Raw genomic sequence first — 22,452 nt, 5'->3', positions numbered from 1 at the left:
TTGAATCTTTTGTTCAAAGTTTTATAAATATTTAAGGGGTTCAAAATTCCCTTATACAATGACAAAGTTTTATTGTTTAAAATTGCAACATAATGTATCCAAAATAGAAGGATTTCAGCCACCAATGTTATTGAAAAATTACCATAGGGAAGTTGATGAGTTTATTTTGTAACTGTCAAGAATTCAAACCATCTTGTAAGACTTCATAACTACCTCAAATGTTATAAGAGGAAGAGATTGAAGGGACAGAGAGGAGAATCGATAAGGGCAAAAAGATAATATTTTGATAGAGAGTAAGTGAATAGAAGGAAATGTAAGTGGCTCTCTGGTTGCTGCCAGAGAGCCATCCATTTTGTAATCTGCAGATAGTTATATGTAGTGAAAATATGTGTTGTTTTTAATGGTGAATCAGTCTTCTTATCGATTCTTGTTAGGTTCCCTATGCTTTTGGTTTGGTACGGTATGTTTTATCGTCAAGTTTGTGAGTGCTCCATTGGAAGGGCACGAACAGCAGATGAATAATGGTGTAGAGAGTGAGAGTGAGAGTGAACAACAAGAGGTTGTTGTTGAACCTTGTGAGGAAAAGGTTCTTGCAAATGAGGGAGAGTTGGTGACAAGTATGGTTGAAGAAATGATATGCCCAGATGATGGAGATGTTGACAAAAATGATCAGGAAGGAAAAGATGTAGTGCAAAGATCAGATGCTGAAGAGAAGACTATTGATGACAAGGATGAAGTATTTGTTAATAATTGTGATGCTCTAGAGATATATAAACAGGAAGAAGATCAGATTGTGTATCAAGTTGATTGGTATTTTTGTGTAGGTGATATGTGGCTGGAAAATGTATTTGTTCCATGATGCAATGAACATGCCATGAAGGATATTCATTATACAAGTTGGAATTAGCATGTTGTGGCGAGAAACATCAATTCGATCATTCTTATGTTGACATTATTACCTCCATGCAGTTGGAAAACCCGAAATAAAAACACAACAATTCAACGGGACTTGAATTTTTCTGTCCCTGGGAGTGTGATGTAGGGGCATCACAAGAGTCGAGACTTTTCAGATATTTGAGATCATATATGCATTATAAGTGTTTATTTTCATAAGATGAATGTAATTAGTCGAGTAAGAGTGTTTATTATGGTTGAGATAGATGATAGTATTTTGATTTAATATATGTTTGGTATTATCATGAAGTTGATACTATTCTAGTGTCTTTTATAGTTTTGAAACTTACTCTAATCGATATTGTAAAACCGTTAGAGGAAGTAGATTAAGTTGGAAAGGAGAAGTTAAAAGTTAGTTTTAAATTTAGTTGTCAAGTTGTCTTGTTTTGAAGATCTTTATATTCAAGAACCCGAGAGTAGTAGTGGGACAACGGAGAGTCCGAGCAAAATGGAGGGAAAAGATCAATGTAGTCAATGTAATACAAAGAATGAATAAATAACATTTTGTATCTACATTCGATTTTCTCTTTGACTATTTGGATTTAAGAATATTATGTATTGTAATGGAAGCCTCTGTTATTTGCTGTTGGTTCAATGATTCAAATTTATTAATATTTTCATCAGTGAGATCATGAATTTCTTTGTCAAGTATAATTGGTTATACAATGAGTTATGTTTGATTTCTTGAGATTTGTTTGGAGATATCAGTGCATAGAATTTTGATTGGCTCATTCATCATTTTGTTGTGTTCTCTGCATCACATCCCTATGTTATCAAAGTAGGGGCGAGGGGAGTTGTACTCTTCTAGTGGATATTGGTCACACTTAGAATCAAAAGTTGCAATATCTTACTTTTTCTTGACCTCAAAAACACCAATTGTGATAGGCCATACCCATGTCTTTTTGTGTTGTTTTCTCACTCTGTCATATGAAGATGTAAGTTGTTGAGTAATCTCTAGCAAAATGAGCCTATTTAATGGATATCTCAGGAGCTTTTTTAGGTTTTCCAATGTACTGACTACCCTTAGGTAGGTGAATATTTTTAATTGGATATAGTACGTGTCGATCTCTGTGATCTTGGTCACTGCTTCTACTAACATCATTTTAGCATAATCACCCTCTATGAATTGAATGATTTAAATATATGAAATTTTGATTCACTACCCTATATTCTATGCTCTACTCTAAGAGTTCACTCTTTACCAGTTGAGGGTACACCACATAGGGCCAGACATTGGCATCTTGCATGCTTCCCTTCTTGTAAAGTCCTGGGTAGTATGTTGTTCTAGTTGCTTATAAGTACACCAAATATGATGTCATGTAGAATTTGGGGTCAGCCTTGACAACTACCAAATGCTCATCTAGGTTATCACTCATAATTGTGGCCCAACCAATTGACAACTTTGTCATCTTGATAGTTTCTATGAAATGGGCCATCCAAGTTTGAAGGTATCCCACTATAGGTAGTCCTATGACTCTGCTCAAAAGCATAATGGCGTATCCAATGTCATCCTTCATATATCCCTGGGTCATGTCTACTTTGCTAACTCTACAGCCCACTGGTGTTCTATCAATCAAGAAAGATGATTGGATTATCTCTCTAGATTCTTTCTCATTTTCTCTGTACCATCTCTCAAATCCTTGATAACAAACCTATAAATATTGATCGACTCTAGGAAGGTGGAAAACCTTTTTGATATTTTAAGGTCAAAGGTTCAGGACTATCTCCTCGTGACACTCTTGATAACCTTTTCTTTGGTCATGTAGTTATCCACAAGAACCATTATGAGTTCTAAAGATTGAAGGGGTGTAGGATCTAATGTTGTGTTGAGTAGACCAAATCTGATAAGCATTGATACCATTGTAGATCATTCTTTAGGTTTATTGTAGAAGGTGAGGAATGTGTTCTAGTCTATATGCCCAAGCTTGGTATCTCTGATCTCTGAATGTCCATCTTGAAATTGGGATTTCCTCAGTGCACCTTGATATTTGAAAACAATGAGCTTTGGAGTTATCTTCTCTACCATCAAAGAGGATGATGATGCCATCTTATCTATACAAGAGAGGAGACGTTATTCCAAAAAGCTAAAATATGACCTTAAAAAAAATCCTAATTGACCCTAAATAGATGGAAAAGAAACCCAAAACCACACAAAATAGTCAGAGTTGAGTCAATTCTTCCCCATTAGCCATGTTATGTAGATTAAAGCACCTAGCGCACCCTTACAGGTGTGATAGGTGTGCTAAATGACCCCTATTTGGCCATTTATGCACAGTTGCACACGTGCGTAACTTGGTAAGGTGCGCAACTACGCACATGTGCGCAATGCAAGTATTGTTTTGGGGGGGGGTGGGTGGTTGTGTGGGGAATCAATGACTATGTTTTGATTCTTGTATTTGTGCATAAGGGTGTGCACATGAGCACCTTGATAGGGTGTGCACCTTTTACTTATGTTTATTGATAGCAAAAAGGGTGTGGACATGCGCACCTTAGGAGGTGTGCATGTGTGCACCTTTACCTTGTTTGTATTGCATTAGTTTCATGTGGTTGGTGACTTAGCTTTATTTTAGGGTTTTAAGCATTAGTTTTGTGTTTTTCTATGAAAGAAGGTGCACACATGTGCACCTTGAGGAGGTGCACATGTGCACACCTTCTAGTGTTTTAGCTAACCTTGTGCCTAGTGTTGATTATAGGTATGAAGGATGAGAAAATGCACATGAAGGGGTGTGGAGGTGTGGTGGTTAGATGAGCATGGAGAAGAATGAAGAGGGGTCAAAGGTTTATATAGACCCCAAGCCCTGGTGAGCACCTCCATAGGTGCATACCCTCGTAGGTGCACACCCTTCGGAGGTGCACACAGGTGCAAGTGCACATTTCTAGAAGATGTGTGTGCACATGAGCACTGAGTGCACCTGCGCACCTTGATAAGGTGCGCATGTGCACTAGTACACACTTTTGCATTGAAAAATAACAAAACTTCATTTTTTCCCTACGTCAGGCCCTTTGGACTTCCCTAGTCAGAGACAGATGCTTGACATAGACTCCTGCGGGAGTCAAAAAATGACCCAAGCCCCGTACTAGGGGACTAGGAGACAAAAATTTACTAGGGGGTCACCATTTCTAAGAGAAATGAGGTGTGCACTGTGAGACCACAATATATAGCCCCAACAAAAGGGAAGAAATGACAAAGGCATTTCTTCATCAATAAGCCTTCTTCTAACATGTTTCAAATGGCAATTGAATCCCAAACACTTAAAATAGCTTTGAAGTTCTTTGATACTCAAAACTTCAGGATCTTGAATCTCCAAGCTCAATGTGTACACACTATATTCATTTCCTTTTGATGTTTCAAAGTGCAGTCTATCATGAGCTTCTAGCAACTTGGAAACAATCTTTCACTCAACCAGTCCATTCATCAGGAATCCTTGTAATAACTTGTCTATCAACCATTGTCTAACCATATGAGAGAATCCATTCTAAGGGCTCTTGATAGGTTATCAATTTTCTATTTTAGGTCCTTAGTAATCTCTTTTGATTTTGCTTCATGGAGCTCACATGCTTCTGTGTTGCATAAAAATGTAAATAAAGGAAAACACATTAAGCAACTAATGCACATTCCTACATTATCATGCAAAACCTCAAAATATGAAAGAAGACATGTAAAAAGCATAACATGAACATCAAAGTAGCACTATGCAAACCTCATGAAATCATCAAGTGTAGATGATTTCATTGTTGTTGTGGGATGTGGTTGCTCACAAATCCAGCACCATAACAATGAGGTAGATAGTAGATGTGGAAATGAGGAGAGGGCTCTCCTTTTATAGGAAAATGGATGCAATGGATGGCTAAGATTGAATGAAAGATGGAGGGCTAAGATCTCTCAGGATTGATGAGGTGTCAATGAGGTGGAGGCCAAGTAGACTCCACATGGATTAGGGTTTTGACCATTCAAAGGGGGCAATATGCTCACACATGTGTGAGCAACCTTTGATGGTGACATGATCAATGAGGTGTGAGACAACTTGATTCTCATGCAAGAGGACAAGTATGCAAGGGGTGTGAGAAGGCATGGCTTCTCACACATGTGTGAGACACCTTGACTCTCATGCAAGAGGACAAGTGTGCAAGAGACATGCAAGACATGAGGGATGAGGAAAGTGTGAACATCTCTCACACATGTGTGAGGATTCCTCACACATGTGTGAGAACACACTTAGGATTAAGAGGTGATTAGCTAGGATGATTATGCAAAGCAAGCATGATTAGGGAAGTGGGTAGGTTTAGCATGATGGGTTAGGTAGGCTAGTGAGGTTAGGTGAGGGTTAAATGTAGGAGCCATGTGCTCAAATAGGATTAAATGAAATATTTAATTCTTAGTGGGATTAGGAGGAAATTAATTAAGTAAATGACATACTTAATTAAAGTGAAAGGGGTTAGATGCAAGTGGGAATAGGTTAGGATTTAAATAAACCTTAGTTTATTTAAATCAAGGTAAGGCGAGTATAATTAAATAAATGCGAATTTATTTAATTAAACATAGGGTAATTAAATAGATAATAAATATCTATTTAATTGACTAGGAAATGGATTTTGGACAAATTTTGGTGTCTACATTTTGCCCCTCTTTGATATAGCATTAGTAATGTTATATCAAAGAAGAATAAAATATAGTGGCTAGAAGGATAAGACTAGTAGCATGATGCCCCAGTCATGGAAGGATGACGAAGGATGACAAGGGTGGAAGGGTATGCCCCCTCGAGAGGACATGCGGGTTAGAAGAACACGGATGTTCTCTCGAAATGCAAGGAAGATGGAAGGGAGTTATGCTACAATGGTGTGAACAACCTAAGTTTGATATTGTATTTAACACTATGCACCAAGGTATGAGGAACCAAGATGACAATGTGTCAAGTACGTGAAAATAGGGGTCTAATACAACCATATGCCTTATGAAACCATGATATGGAAGACCATGATTCCTGGGGACAATAGGATGGAAAGACCATGATACATGCAAAAAATGCTAATGCATACAAGTAATCAAGCAACCATGCACAAAAGACCAAAAGCAAACCAACATTTTGCTCCTAGTCAAGCTGAAAACTTATTAATGGATTGATTGATGATGATTGATTAAGGATGGCAAAGCTAATGCTAAGTGGAATGCACATCCAAGGATTGGGAAGGATTCATCCCATGATAGTGATGTTTGAATATAATAAATGGATTATCAGCTGATTGGGTCAAAGTGATGAATTGATTAAAGATTGATGTACAAGATTACAAGATTAGATTGATTGAATTAATATTGATTGCATAGTTGATATGTTTTATGATTTTATGATGTATAGAAGAATGAACGTGGATGAGATTGGAAGAATGATTTTGGTAGGATGAAGAATGATGAGAGTAGAATAGAAATTGATTTGAAAGAATTAGAAGAATTGAAAATTGATTGAATTAGCGAATGGTTGAATTTGATTGAAGTGATTAGAAGAATTAGATTGAATGTGATATGAATGAATGTGGAATAGAATAGATAGAATGGATTGGGACCAATGACAAGGGAGGGTCAAGGTATGGTAAATGGAGGAAAGGCAACGTGATGTTGGTGGATGCAAGGAATAGTGAAAGGATATGAGGGGCCAAATGATATGGAATTGGAAAATGTGGGGCCAAGGATCATGTTTCGAAGGAGTCCAAATGCCCCATACCAAGGATAGGAAAATGGAAGACAATATGGTGGGAAAGGATGCATGGAAATGGGAAGGATGGCGTGAAGGCTTAGCGTATGGAGGAAGAGAAGGCATGTGCTCTTCCAAAGCATGTATGAACCTTTTGTATAATGTGCCTCTAGTATGGATCACGAGCATGGGGATGAAAGCGACTGAATAAGGGATATGGGAGGGAGAGATGGAAAAGGGATAATGCTATGAAGGTTATGAATGAAATGTGGGATATGAAGTGGATGAAATGGAGGGATAACCAAGATCAAGGACATATGAAAGAGGGATGGAAGTATATAGGAGTATGGATGGAAAATGGATGAACATGAGAAGAACTATGGAATGAAAGATATGGATAGCATGTCAAGATCAAATGCATGAAAGGATGAATTATGGATGTATATAGGATAATGAGAAAGGGATATGAAAAGTAAGCATGAGTGGATGGAAGGAATAGGATAGTCAAGATCAAAGATGGAAGCAGAATATGAACGGTAGATGGAAGGATGGAAGAGATGTAAGGAAGAGTGGTATGGATGGCGCTTGCCCCCAATGTATAGTGCAAGTGGAAGAGGAAAAGTGAATAGGTGGAAGGATAAGTGGAAGTGGAAGACATGATAGGAAAATGGAGGGAGGACTCAAGCATCTATTTTCATGGATGGTATCCCTTGAATTTTTATTATTCCTTTTTTTTCTTTTTTATTTTCAAGGAATTTTGATTATTTGCTCATAGATGTTGATAGGGTAGTGAACGGAGGAAAATGGCTTATGAAAAAGTTTGGATTAAGGGATTGGAGTGGGTGGGAGGAAGATATGGTTGATGGATGCTAGGTTGGAAGGCTTGTGAATGAGTGGATGAAGGAGGCGGAAAGATCAGCATTGGCACACACCTTGAAGGGTGATGGAAAGGAGGAAATTTTGGAGGATATGTAGGAGTGGATTTTGGGATATAGGCACCCAAAATAGATGAAGGAGACGATGGAGTTGGAATGGTGGATTTGGGTATATAAGGACCCAAAACGGATGTGGAAGCCTTTGGATTAGCAGAATTGGATGTCATTTTGAATCTTTCTTTGAGATTCATTGCTACATTAAGTAGCTTTGGAATCCACATAATCTTTGCATTTTTTATTTTCAGCCTTTGTGGCCTTTTGATTTTGCTTTGGATCATATTTGTCTTTTCTTGAACATGTCTTTTAGAGGGGACATGTTGATCCTTGGATTTTTGTGGATTTTTAGCTTTATTCGCTTTTTCTGTAGCATCCAATTTGCTTCCATTGGCTATGGTATGGGTGCATGAAGGTAAATGCGATGGAGAGCATATGGATGGTGAACATTTGGAGGAATTCAAGGATGTGTGCCTTTGTTGATCTTTATTAGGAACATGAGGGGGTGAAGGGGAAAACATGGATATGGTAGATGGATGTATGTAGGGACTCAAAATGGATGGAAGGGACGAAGGGTTTGGCTTTGGAACATAGGGACCTAGAATGGATGGAAGATAAGGACCTAGAATGGACTTGGAGGATGAATGATGGGAAGCTTTGGGTGTGGATGGAGGAAATTTGGAGTTGGAAGAAGTGGAAGGCATACCAACATCTTGAAAAATTGTTTCATTAATGGGATACTTAGCATTTTCAACACAAGATGCGAGTCCAGGTGTATGGGGTTCATGAGGGGGTTGGATAGGTATGATAGGATCATGTGGAGGATTAGGATCATGAAGGGCATTACGAGGGATAATAGGATCTTGGGATGGGGTGGGATCATGAAAGGAAAATGAAGGAGAGCTTTGATCTTGACTTAGAAAAGGTTCATTGAGTGGAATGCATGGATCATGAGATGGAATAGAATCATGAGATAGAGTGGAGGGGATGGAATCAGGAGATGGCATGATTTGATCTTGACATGGAGGAATATTAGTGGATGGAGTGGAAGGAACTTCTGCATGAAGGGGAAGATCTATTGAGGCTAACTCTTGAGATGGAATGGAATCGGTAATTTGTGCAGTACATGAAATGCCTTGATCTTGATTAGGAAGGGGATTAGGAGATGGACTAGGAGGGATAAATGGATCTTGAGGGATAGGGGAAGGATGGGATGGAGAAATGCTCTGATCTAGAGGAGAAGAGGCATCTATAATATCATGCTTTGGAGGAAGGTCATGAGATGGAGTTGGGGGTATGACTTTGGGTGATTGGCTCTATTCATTTTGTATTTTACACTTAGCCAAGAGTGATGTGAAAAACCCCTTGCGAGGTGGGGATGATGTTTTTGGAGGATTAGGATGAGGATTGTGGGAAGGTGTAACTATGGGTGGGGGATTGCATGGAGGGTTGGGGTTGGATGGGACATGAGGACTAGGATCTTCAAAACATGGGGGAAGAGGACACATGGCATGGAAGGTGGCCTCTTGCTGTTGGCTTGCCAATAGATAATTCTTTAATTGTTCAATTTTCATGGCAAGGGCATTTGTGTTGGAGGAAGTGTGTGAGCTAGGAATGGAATTGTATGTAGTAGAAGGGTAAGGAGGTAGATTTACCTTGTCAAAGGTAGAAGAATAATGAACATGAGATGGATGAGAGTTGGATATGAAGTGTTAAGGATGGATTTGATATGCAGGTTGAACAGGAGGTAGAACTCCATATTGCCTTTGAAGATTGTCAACCATTTGATTAAGCAAATTCAAATCCATAGATGTTAGAGGAAGAGTGATGAAAGATTTGATGATGAAGGAAATATGAACTTGAGACTAGGAGCGAATCTTGGACTTTGTGTTGATTCGAATTGGATTTGACTTGATATGATTTGATTGAATTTGATTTGATTTGATATTGATATGATTGGATATGATATGGATAAGGGTTTGATTTGGTTTGATAAAAAACCCTAACCAAGTGAATGTGAGATTTGAATGAAAGTCCAATGTTAATGATAATACTCCTATGTCCAAAGTGGAAGATGTGATGCAAAGTTGAATTAGAAGAAGATTTGAATGAAATTAGGAAGATGGATTATGGAGGAATATGTAGATGGATTGAATTAAGAATTGATTAGAAAAGAATGAATTTGACAAGGGATTGGAGTAGAAGAATGATGATGTGGAGGATTGAATTAAGAATGCATTATGAGATTGGCGAAACAAATTGAAGTTGGATGATGATGAAGCATGACTAGGATGAAGATTAGGAAGTAGATTGAATGACGCGGAAATGATTTGGATGAATATAGAGATGATAAAGATGTCAAGAAAATGCTGTGAATGATGAAGGTCCAAGAGATGTATGAGTGTGAGGATTTGGATGGAAAGAAGATGTGATGTGGAAGTGATGTGGAAAACTTGAGTAAGAGGACCTGAACGACGGCGTGTTGTTGTTTTTAAAATTGTTTTTTATTATTTTTTTATTTTTTTATTTTTATGATTTTTTGGATTTTTATGTTTTATGATTTTTTTTGGGTTTTTAGGTTTTAAGATGCAAAATATATACAATGAAATATGTACAAGGCAAGTGTGTTTCAAACACTCAAGAACGTCAAACACACCAACAATCCTATAAAGTTTGCAACTAGGCTGTACAAAGATCAACTAGAGGGCATCCTCGATATACGCAAGGTACGTGAGGCCCAAATCTGTAGATGAAAGAAAATACTGCCACACAGCCGGGGGGAGACGGTAACCCAAATCTCCTCCTTCACTTTCCAAAGGTATAAAGTTCTTTGGGGCTTAGCCAAGAGTGACAATATTTTGCTTCCAAGAGAGGTGTCTTTCGATTTTTATACTCCGCCAGAATGCTGGAGTTGAGGTCGTCCCAAGGGGTGATGAAATCCCCAAGCAGGCCTCCTAAAAAAGAAAAACCACTTATTTCTTGTGCACCCAAGATCACCCGAAGGCGCGAGGGGAGAGAATACGTAAGTGGCCTTGGGGTTCAAAAAGACACGCGTTCGTTCCTAAGGAAACTTTAGGTTATGTACTCTACTTGAAGACACACGTGTTTAAAGCATACAATATTCTTTCCAATTTGAAATATCGCCAACGTAAATGAAAGCGTGGATTCGTCAACAAGAAAGTAAATCAAGCATGTGCATAAGCAAGATTGCTGAAAATGAAATCAATTTACCTTAAGGCATTCAAGATTATGTGAGTTCGTTTTAAGCACCAATTCGAAATGTTTGCTAACCTAAGCATACATGTCCATTCCCTTAAGGCATTCAAGATTGAATTTGATTGTTTGAGCGTTTAACTATGCATTCAAAGATGTATATTTATGCATACAAGCTCATTCCCAAAACAAAATTAAGGCAAAAATCTGCAAGCAATATGGTTAGTGATAAAATATCCCTGCAAAACAACAAGTTAGGGCAGCGAAAATGTAGGACAAACGCGAAACAACCCTGCAATGAAAAGGTTAGCACAAAGTTTGGTCTTTGACAGGAAAAATAGAGATATAAACAACATCAAAATTTTATAAAACCAACATCAACGTGACAGGCTCGGAATCAGCTTTTCGACGATATTTCGTTTTGCAAAAAACGGAGCTCGTATGCTCAAGTTATGAGCAAAAAACCAAAGGTTGCTCCTTATGGCTTATAAAGCATGTGGACTGCTGATGCAGTGCTGACATCAGCAACTTGCGAGCAAAAATTTGACGGTTAGGAGAAATTCAAGCAATTTTTTCTTTGTTTTTTGATGTTTTTCAACGTTTTTGCTTTAAAAAAAAAGTGAAATCCCATTCATATTTTTTTAAAAAAAATGAATGTTACATTTCAAACCTAAAGTTGAAAAAGACAACAAAATTTATTTTATTATTGTTATTTTTTTGAGTTATGTTTTAAAATCTTTGAAAAGTGCGGAGGGTTTGAGCAGCTGAGCGGGGCATTAGCGTGGGCGGAGCAAGGGGGGAAGAAGGGGTTGCAGAGGGTTTAAAATGGGCTGCGGCCACTGTAGTGGAGAACCGTTGGGGAGATAGCGACGGTAGATGGGCGGAGGAGCTGCGCGGGCATAAAGGAAAGGGGAATGGGGGCTGCTAGCCACCCCGCAGGTGGTGGGAATGTAGGAGCGGGCGACCACAGGGGTAGCGGCGCGGAAGCAGAGAAGCAGTGGGGTTCGGCGGAGGGGTGGTCGCAGGCAGCGGCGTCGCGGGCAGCCGCCGCCGCGAGAGTAGCAGACTGGGGAGCGGGGATGCAGAGTGTGGTGGAGGGAGGAGTCGCGACCGGGAGAAGGGGGAGGAGTGTCTCGGCGGCGAGGCTGGAATTGCAGAAGCCGCGAGCTGGAATTGCAGGGGGGGCTGCGAAGGCAGCTGCGCCTCTCGCGGGCGTAGCTAGTGGCGTCGCGGCGGTGGCCACCCTGCGGTAAAAAGAAAATAGAGTTGTTAAAAATGTTGTTTCTTTTTTAGTTATTATTATTATTATTTTTTTTTTTTTGGATTTTGATTTTTAAATTTTTTTTTTTTTTTGTTTTAGATTTTTTAGATTTTTTTTTTTTTTTTTTTTTTTTTGAGATTTTAGATTTTAGATTTTAAATTTAAACTAAACCCTTATATTTATTTATTTTTAAAAACAATCTGTATAAAAGCAAAGTATTAATAAAATAAAGCAACCCCTTCTTTTTTTTTTTTGCTTTTAACCTATTTATCTATGAACAAAGAAGGAGTAAATTTTTTTTTTTTCTTTTAAAATTTTCCTAATAACGAATATTTAATACTTATGTACCCTAGAACTTGGAAATAAAGCCATAAGAAATGAAACATAGAGTGTTATATGTCAAAAAACTTCCCTTAGGTCCTCCAAATGCAATGATGGGCTCCTTGACTTGATTAGATGTTCCTCATGAAACTTGATCCCCAAATGCAAGCTTTCAACCTACAAACTTGAAAACTCACAAAACACTCAAAAACACATTAGATCATTAGTTTGAACCCGTGAAGTAGGTCCCACTGGGCGTGCCAAAAATGTGTTGCATAAAAATGTAAATAAAGGAAAACACATTAAGCAACTAATGCACATTCCTACATTATCATGCAAAACCTCAAAATATGAAAGAAGACATGTAAAAAGCATAACATGAACATCAAAGTAGCACTATGCAAACCTCATGAAATCATCAAGTGTAGATGATTTCATTGTTGTTGTGGGATGTGGTTGCTCACAAATCCAGCACCATAACAATGAGGTAGATAGTAGATGTGGAAATGAGGAGAGGGCTCTCCTTTTATAGGAAAATGGATGTAATGGATGGCTAAGATTGAATGAAAGATGGAGCGCTAAGATCTCTTAGGATTGATGAGGTGTTAATGAGGTGGAGGCCAAGTAGACTCCACATGGATTAGGGTTTTGACCATTCAAAGGGGGCAATATGCTCACACATGTGTCAGCAACCTTTGATGGTGACATAATCAATGAGGTGTGAGAAGCATGGCTTCTCACACATGTGTGAGACAACTTGATTCTCATGCAAGAGGACAAGTGTGCAAGGGGTGTGAGAAGGCATGGCTTCTCACACATGTGTGAGACACCTTGACTCTCATGTAAGAGGACAAGTGTGCAAGAGACATGCAAGACATGAGGGATGAGGAAAGTGTGAACATCTCTCACACATGTGTGAGAACACACTTAGGATTAAGAGGTGATTAGCTAGGATGATTATGCAAAGCAAGCATGATTAGAGAAGTGGGTAGGTTTAGCATGATGGGTTAGGTAGGCTAGTGAGGTTAGGTGAGGGTTAAATGTAGGAGACACGTGCTCGAATAGGATTAAATGCAATATTTAATTCCTAGTGGGATTAGGAGGGAATTAATTAAGTAAATGACATACTTAATTAAAGTGAAAGGGGTTAGATGCAAGTGGGAATAGGTTAGGATTTAAATAAACCTTAGTTTATTTAAATCAAGGTAAGGTGAGTATAATTAAATAAATGCAAATTTATTTAATTAAACATAGGGTAATTAAATAGATAATAAATATCTATTTAATTGACTAGGAAACGAGTTTTGGACAAATTTTGGTGTCTACAGTTTCCATTTGATTCTTCCATGAAGTGATATGTATAGATAGCCATTTTGGAGTCCATATCCTTATTACTAGATTACCTTTATGAATCTTTTGGAATCTTTATCTTAACACCATCTTTTCTTTTTCTTCTGTACCCTAACCACACTTAGACTGTATAGCCAAGGCATTAGTGTCAATTCTTTGATTCTTTTTTATTTTGATAACCTTTGCATTCCTCTTTTATGAACTTTTGAAAACTCTCATGCCAAACAATAATCTTAGTAGTTATTTGAAAAGACCCTTTTGTCTGAGCCGATGAGTTTGAACTATCTCTTGCTATTGTTGTTGGTGTAAATAAGTATTTACTTATTACACTTACTTAAGTTTACTTAGGTTAATGCATTATTTAATTATTTTGCATTATTTTATTTGTGAGACACTTGGGAGTTTGTGCACTCTTGTGAGATGTCATGATGACATCACAGGGGTCCACACCTCTTTTAAGCACATGTTGTCTACAACACAGGAATCTTCTACACACATATGACACTTTGTCATTCTTATCCATTCATCTAGAATGTTGGATAAGGTGCTTAGTTGTCTTATCTTCTGGATGTTTCTAGAGACATTCTAGGTGCTTCCTAAGAGGCCTTTATATATAGACACTCCTAGTGTGTTTCAACATCACATTTTGATCAGAGCAATGTATTTGGACATACTATAATTAATTGATCATATCTATTTTTGGTCTACTGTGTGCTTGTGTTTGAGTTCTTAGTTCCTGGGTGAATTTTTCCCTTAGGAAAATTCTTACATGGTATCAGAGAAACTTGGAGACTTTCTCATCACATAGCCGTTTCGAGACCACACTTGCTTCATCACCGCAACTCAACTCTAGAGTATTGCAGAAATTGGGAGCATCTAGAGATAGATCTGACCTCACCATTGCATCTAGAATGTTGAACCGGTGAAAATCAGCTACAAAGCTGCCTACCCTAGGCCAAAGTCAATTGTGAGGCAAATTTTTTTTGCAAATGGACACCCGAAGGACTGATTTGTAGAATTGGTATTATCATTTCAGATCTGTACATTTGATTTTCAGATCTACATTTTTTTTCATCTGCATCTCTGCTGGTTTTTTTGGATCTGCATTATTTTCTAGAATTTTTTTGGCCATAGGGCCATAGGAGAGATTTTTATAGGTGAAGATTGAAGCTTGTTGGCGCAAATCTGATATTTGCATCACATTCAGAAGGTCCAAAAACCCCTAGATCAGATTTTGTTTAATCCAAATCGGACATCTGAGGCAAAATCTAGAGCCATTTATTTTTTGGAGGCGCGGCGGTGATTCAGAAAAAATAACAGCAGCAGCGATATCTTCCTCATACAAACTCCTTTTTGTGAGCAATTTTTTTTTGTTTCGGGGTAGGATTTTGTGATCTACACATTGGTGCAGGTGGTTTGAGATGTCTATTTCTAAATTTTTCTGCAACTCCAAAATCTCAAATTTTGCCACTTAAAATGCTTGGTACGGGCTCATTTGGACTCCAAATCAAGTTTCATTTTTTTTGAAAGTGTATATTTTTTTGTCTACTTTACAGATCTGCAATCACATTATAGGTTTTGTAGATAGAAATACTACTTTCAGAAATAGGCCCTAAATTGGCAAGTGGCTTTCAAGTGCCAACATCATCTTTTTTGGGGGGGTTCTTTAATTTTTTTTGAGGTTTCTTTGATTGGTCCATCATGGAAGAGGTAGATTCGATCTACTTGAACCTAGATAACTATAAGGAATGGAGTCAACTTATGGTCAGATATCTCTCTCAGCATAATGTATTGCCATATGCGCCAGATCTTGAGTATATTGTTGATCAAGTTGATCTCCTTATTCCTACTCTTTATCGCTATATGGAGTATAAATTTTTAAAAAAGACGTTCAAAATTAAGTCATCTCATCCATATGTTTTATGGATGTATCTTTGGGAGCATTATGGAGATCCAACTATTCCTCCATTCCTAGAAGATCTTCTTCCACTACTTGCAACTGACTCCTCTTTAGATGAGATCACACCTCCAACTCCTGTTGCTCCTACTAACCCTATTTCAGCCACAGATGCTTCAGAATCAGTGTAATACGATACTTTATGTCTTCCTACTCTACCTTCATGCAAAGACTTCCTTTCAGACATTGCACAGTTGTTCGTGGAGTCTCACATTGAAGATGTGGGAGACATTATTGATGACATTCGTCTTCTTTTTGAGGCAGATATTCCATCCCTTTCCGTAGTGACAGATTCATGTAGTTCAGCACTGCAGGGTACTCATGGTCTTCCAGGTGATGATTTCTTGCTAGACATTTCAGTTATATTCTTGGAGTCACACACAATAGATATGAGAGACTTTTATGATGATTTCTGGCTTCTCTTTGCTGAGGAGTCTTCTACAGTTGTTGTGAGGGCTCACTTTGACCCTCAAATCCATGCTCTACATGATCAATCCTTCCAGATTGGCGTGATTGTGGATTCTTCTTTACAACATCTACAGGAGGTCTCTTCATCAATTGAGAAGACTGTTGGTTCCCTGAGACAGGTTCTACCTCCTTCCTTGTTCGATCTGTTCTTCCCTTCACTAGTTTTGGAGGAAGCCATCATCAGTATCAACACAGGGACTTTTTCATAGAGATTCCTTCTCCATCCAGGGACGCATCTCATAGGTAACCTTACCTTTGTTTTTTTCAAAGGGGTAGAACATCATCCAAAGGTCGTGGATCAACTTCTACATTGAAGCATTTCTCATTGATCGGCACACTACTTTTAAGGGTGGGGGGGACTACCTCATCTCCTTCTTCTCTTTTTTGGGGGGGACTTTTTCCTCATAGGAGGTTTTGTCCTTCTCCATTCTTTCTTGTATAGACATGGATGTATGTCATAATGGGGGTGTCTTGCTTACTCCATCCATCGATGCATCTTTATTTATCTCTCTTTTTGTTGGAGGGTTTTTCCCATGAGATTTTTCCTTTTTCCTCGCTTTATGGGAGATTTTCATTTTCATTATGTACATGGGTACCTAACATGGCCTAGTAGCCGGGACCCATTATGCATTTCATCCTAGTTTTGTGAACTTAAGGGCATTCCCCTAAGTTACACTTAAGGGGGGGTGTTGGTGTAAATAAGTATTTACTTATTACACTTACTTAAGTTTACTTAGGTTAATGCATTATCTAATTATTTTGCATTATTTTATTTGTGAGACACTTAGGAGTTTGTGCACTCTTGTGAGATGTCATGATGACATCACAAGGGTCTGCATCTCTTTTAAGCACATGTTGTCTACAACATAGGAATCTTCTACACACATATGACACTTTGTCATTCTTATCCATTCATCTAGAATGTTGGATAAGGTGCTTAGTTGTCTTATCTTCTGGTTGTTTCTAGAGACATTCTAGGTGCTTCCTGAGAGGCCTTTATATATAGGCACTCCTAGTGTGTTTCAACATCACATTCTGAACAGAGCAATGTATTCAAACATACTCTGATTAATTGATCATATCCATTTTTGGTCTACTGTGTGCTTGTGTTTGAGTTCTTAGTTCCAGGGTGAATTTTTCCCTTAGAAAAATTCTTACAATTGTCAACCTTGATTTGAAAACACTAAGATAGTCAATCTTTAAATTTGTAATGTGTTGAGAACTATTGATCTATAATTCTAATTTCAAGACTGAAAATCCTTTACAACTATAAGTAACATCCATTTTCAGTTAGTAGAAGAAACAAAATCATCTAAATGCTTTGAAAAAGAAATACCTCTTCCTAAAAGTCGAAACCACAAGGAGTGATCTATGAAATGCATCAAGAAAGAGTCTTGATTACACCTAACCCCTAGACTAACAAGAAAAGATGGACACAACTTTTGAAAGTAAACATACAACTAAAAGTAAACATACACAACTGAAAGTAAACACAGTTGCAAAAAAGTAAATGCACTTGTAGAAAGAAAACACACTTGCAAAAAGTAATTTTTTTTTCACTTTTAGGCCTCGAAGTAATGTTTCACGAACTAGCCATTGACTGGAAATGGGACCAATACCCCTTGTAGGGATCTCAACATACAATTATTTTCTCCCAAAATCTTTGCAATTTGATAAGAGCCAATCCGCAAGTGTTGAAACTTAATGTGACTATCCAACTTTTCCTTCACCTTGCTCCATAGGAGAACACCGTCAAATATTCTGAAAGATTTGATTGTGGTGCACTTGTCAAACCACCATTTTATGACAACTTGATGTTTTACCATATTCTCTAAAGTTGTTCTTTTCATCCAATTCCAAGAGATTCATTAATTTGATCTGAACTCTATTAGTGTTCTCAACGTATCCCTTCATAAATTTCAATACTTAGATCTTGAGGTTAATTGGGAACATTGGTTCTTGTCCATAAATGAGTGAATAGGGATATGTACCCAAAGCATTTTTTATCCTGACTTTGTCCATCCATAATGCATATTTTAGCTGAGTGTGCCAATCTTTTGGGTTTTCCTGTAGAAAATTCTTTATCACTATAATCATGTTCTTATTGGGTGACTCAACCACACCATTCCCTTGGGGATAGTAATTAGAGGAAAACTTGATTATAACCTAATTTTCTAATGCCCATTGAGTAAGGAAGATTGATGAACACGATGACCCATTATCACATATAAGGAAGAATGACATCCAAACCTTCTGACAATGTGTTCTTCCAATAAATCTGTAACCACTTTTTTTTGTGCAATTCCAAAAAGTTTTGGCTTCTGTCTAGCGTGCGAAATAGTCTATAGATGTGAGGATAAACATATGTCCTATAGATGATGGTGGGTTTACTGGACCAATAAAGTCTAGCCCCCACTTAGCAAAAGGGCATACCTCAAACACTAGTTTTAGTGGCATAGCTAGATGTCTTTCTCTATTGGCACTTTTCTAAAAAATGTGGCAAGAACATACATGTTCATATATATCCCTAAAGATGGTAGGCCAAAAGTAACCTGATCTCAAAATCATGTGAGTTGTAGCTTCTTCTAATCCATATCTTGTGCCATACCTATCATGAAACTGTTCCAAAACTACTTTTTCTTCTTCGTATCCAAAACACTTCAAATAAATTCCCTCATAATTTCTTTTGTAAATTTTTCTATCTTGCAACATATAGGATTCACATTTCATCTTGAGTCCTTTGTGTTGGGAACTATTTATCCAGTTGGGGTATTGATTCTACGAAAGATAGTAAACAATATCTTGATACCAAACATCAGTGATTATTCCTTGATCAATATCCACTTGAGACACTATGATCTTTTGTTGATTATCAGTGTTGATTTTATCATCAAATTTGATTTTTTCATCATTACTGATCTCATTATTATCTATCATCTTGGTCAATCCTTGGCCTTTACCAACTTCATTGGTTGAATCTCCAAATTGAACTCTTGTCATACAACCATCCATTTTCCTTGTCTCTCGCCTAATTCATTCTGCATCAACAATGTTTTAACCTTATGATCAGGCACAATTGCATATACCTTGCTCCTAAGTATATAATGACAAAATTTGTTAACTTCCTTTATCAATGAAAAAGAGTGTTTTTCCATATTAGAGTAGTTCAACTTAACATTCTTACAATCCATACCTAAGGAATCTTCCAACATATTTCCTTCTAACATGTATCTCTTTATATATAGAGAGAGAGAGATCCTTTTTAAGGTGATTATTACATCTTAGCACGATAAAAAAATTGATCTAGCTGCATACATATTCCAAAATCCAAATAATAAAACAATAAAACTCACTTAACTCGTGTTAAGTGACTTACTTCAAGATCCTGCACAAAAATAATGCAGACTAGGACAAATGGGCAAAGTTCACAAGAAATTTTACAAAAATATATCATAGAAGATATTTTTAGAAAGAAACAAGCCATAACCTAGTTAAATTGGTCTATTTTCTAATTAGTTGGGTTGTTTACAAATTTCTATAGAACTATCATCAGATTAGGTACAATAAAATGAACAATCAACTATTCCCAGCTAGCAGGATCAAATACAATTTTCCAAGGTTATAAAATTGCATATGTAGATGGATCACTTGCATGTCAAGCATGAAGCACATTCACCAATTTATAACAAATGGTTGGATATAAAGGCTCCATATGCTAGCCCAACAATGGAAGCCAAGGATGTAACCATGCATTTATTGGCACAGTCTCCCTGCGAGGATCCCAAGTATCTACTATTGCTATTAATTTGTGCATCACTATATGATCTAGAATGTTATGAAGTATTGAAGCCAGCAGTAACTTCTCCCATTCCTCCAAAAAATGTAGCATAGGTTCAGGGTCCCTTGGCTCCCAGGAATTTGTAGCAGTCATTCTCACTATTAGAAGAATAAATTTAGTGAAGAGTTGAGCATAAGGAGTTGAAGAAGTAAGTACTGCTTCTATGTAAATGTCATAATCATCCATTTTCCTTGTCTCTCACCTAATTCATTTTGCATCAACAATATTTTAACCTTATGACCAGGCACAATTGCATATACCTTGCTTCTAAGTATATAATCACAAAATTTTCTAACTTCCTTTATCAATGCGAAAGAGTGTTTGTCTAGATTACAATAGTTCAACTCAACATTCTTACAATCCATACCTGAGGAATCTTCCACCATATTTCCTTCTAAACATGTATCTCTTTATATATATAGAGAGATCCTTTTTAAGGTGCTTATTACATCTTAGCACGATAAAAAAATTGACCCAGCTGCATACATATTCCAAAATCCAAATAATAAAACAATAAAACTCACTAGACTCATGCTAAATGACTTACCTCAAGATCTTGCACAAAAATAATGTAGACCAGGACAAATGGGAACAGTTCGCAAGAAATTTTACAAAAACATATCATAGAAGATATTTTTAGAAAGAAAAGAGCCATAATCTAGTTAAATTGGTCTATTTTCTGATTAGTTGGGTTGGTTACAAATTTCTATAGAACTATCATCTGATTGGTTACAATAAAATGAACAATCAGCTATTGCCAACTACCAGGATTAAATACAATTTTCCAAGGTGATAAAATTGCATATGTAGATGCATCACTTGCATGCCAGGTATGAAGCATGTTCCCCAATTTATAAAAAATGGTTGGATATAAAGGCTCCATATGCTATCCCAACAATGGAAGCCAAGGATGTAACCATGCATGTATTGGCACAGTCTCCCTACAAGGATCCCAAGTATCTACTGTTGCTGTTAATTTGGGCATCACTAAATGATCTAGAATTTTATGAAGTATTGAAGCTAGTAGTAACTTCTCCCATGTCTCCAAAAAATTTAGCATAGGTTCAGGGTCCCTTGGCTCCCAGGAATTTGTAGCAGTCATTCTCATTATTGGAAGAATAAATTTAGTGAAGAGTTGAGTGTAAGGAGTTAAAGAAGTAAGTTCTGCTTTTGTGTAAATGCCATAATCATGAGGCTCATTCCCTTGTAGAAGCCTCTACCACAATTACATTACATCCAAACCATGCAAAGGATGTTGAATTGGTTCCCAACCTTGAAACACTCTTATAAGCAATGGCAAAGCAAATGCAAATGCAATACATGACAAATTGCACAACTCGTATTTCTCCCAATATTTGGACTATAAATTCTCAAAGATACTTGCAAGTGATCCCAATTTCATAGTACCTAACATAACACTTTTGTATATTCTATCTAGTGCTCCCATAATATCCTCTATGTTGTCTAGCTGTTGTTTTAGTTGTGCAGTCTCTTTCTAAAGCCGCTGCTTCTCCTTCTGGTATATATTGCCACAGACTCTCTCTCTTGCCTTAAATTTTGATCGAACTTTTGAATATCTGCCTCTACCATATCTAAAATCAACTTCACATTGTGTTGTAACTTTGGCATAGGTGTTTGATCCTTGATAGCTTTCATTTCTATTTTCACAATTTAAGTAAATAGGGAAGAGAATGTATATGGCTTGTGATCATTTCAACCATTTGGGTTTGTTTTGAGATATGTCAATTTGAATTTCATATTGATTTTAATAGAAAAAATAGTTGGTTAATGGAAAGGAAAATCAATAAAAAAAATTAATGATAAATAATTTTATTAGTAATAGTAATGTAAAATCTTTACATATAGATTTTAGTATGCTTTTAATAGAATCAATTCCTTGTGTAATGGGTAGGAAAATTAATAAGTTATTTCATATAAATAAAAATGAAAAATAGGAATTATCTATTATTTTATAATAATAATCAATTCATATTATATATGTGAGCACGTGTTAATATGTATATATATGTGTGCCTATATATTTTTTATATTCATTTATTTATTGGCCCACAATCTATTAATCCTTCTATTATTTGTAAACAAAGATAGCTGCAAAGGCACATTATTGAGAACCTTCCATCCATCTAAATGATTTAGACCTACATATCATTCTTATCCATTAGCTGTCAACCATAAAGTTTACTAGTCCAATAATCCACATACAATCAAGATTTAACATGTATCATTTAATTGAAAGATTAAAAAAAACATAAAAAATGTCACGAAAGACTCTCTCAAGGGGAAATGGAGATTAAAATTCAAGTGTAAGTTCTAAAATCTCTTGTACCAGCTACTATTTTGGAAGATTTAAATGGAGTTCACAAAGATCCAAAGTTAGACAAGAGTAGACCTACTTGCATAACTTGATTTACTGAGAAGAGAATGTGGATATTAATGTGGGGTTAGTGATTAAA

This window comes from Cupressus sempervirens, chromosome 5 (assembly GCF_028749045.1).
Source record: "Cupressus sempervirens isolate cs-2001-9-10 chromosome 5, ASM2874904v1, whole genome shotgun sequence".
Taxonomy (NCBI): Eukaryota; Viridiplantae; Streptophyta; class Pinopsida; order Cupressales; family Cupressaceae; genus Cupressus; species Cupressus sempervirens.
The sequence above is the reverse complement of the archived record's forward strand: the minus strand, read 5'-3'. Positions refer to the sequence as shown.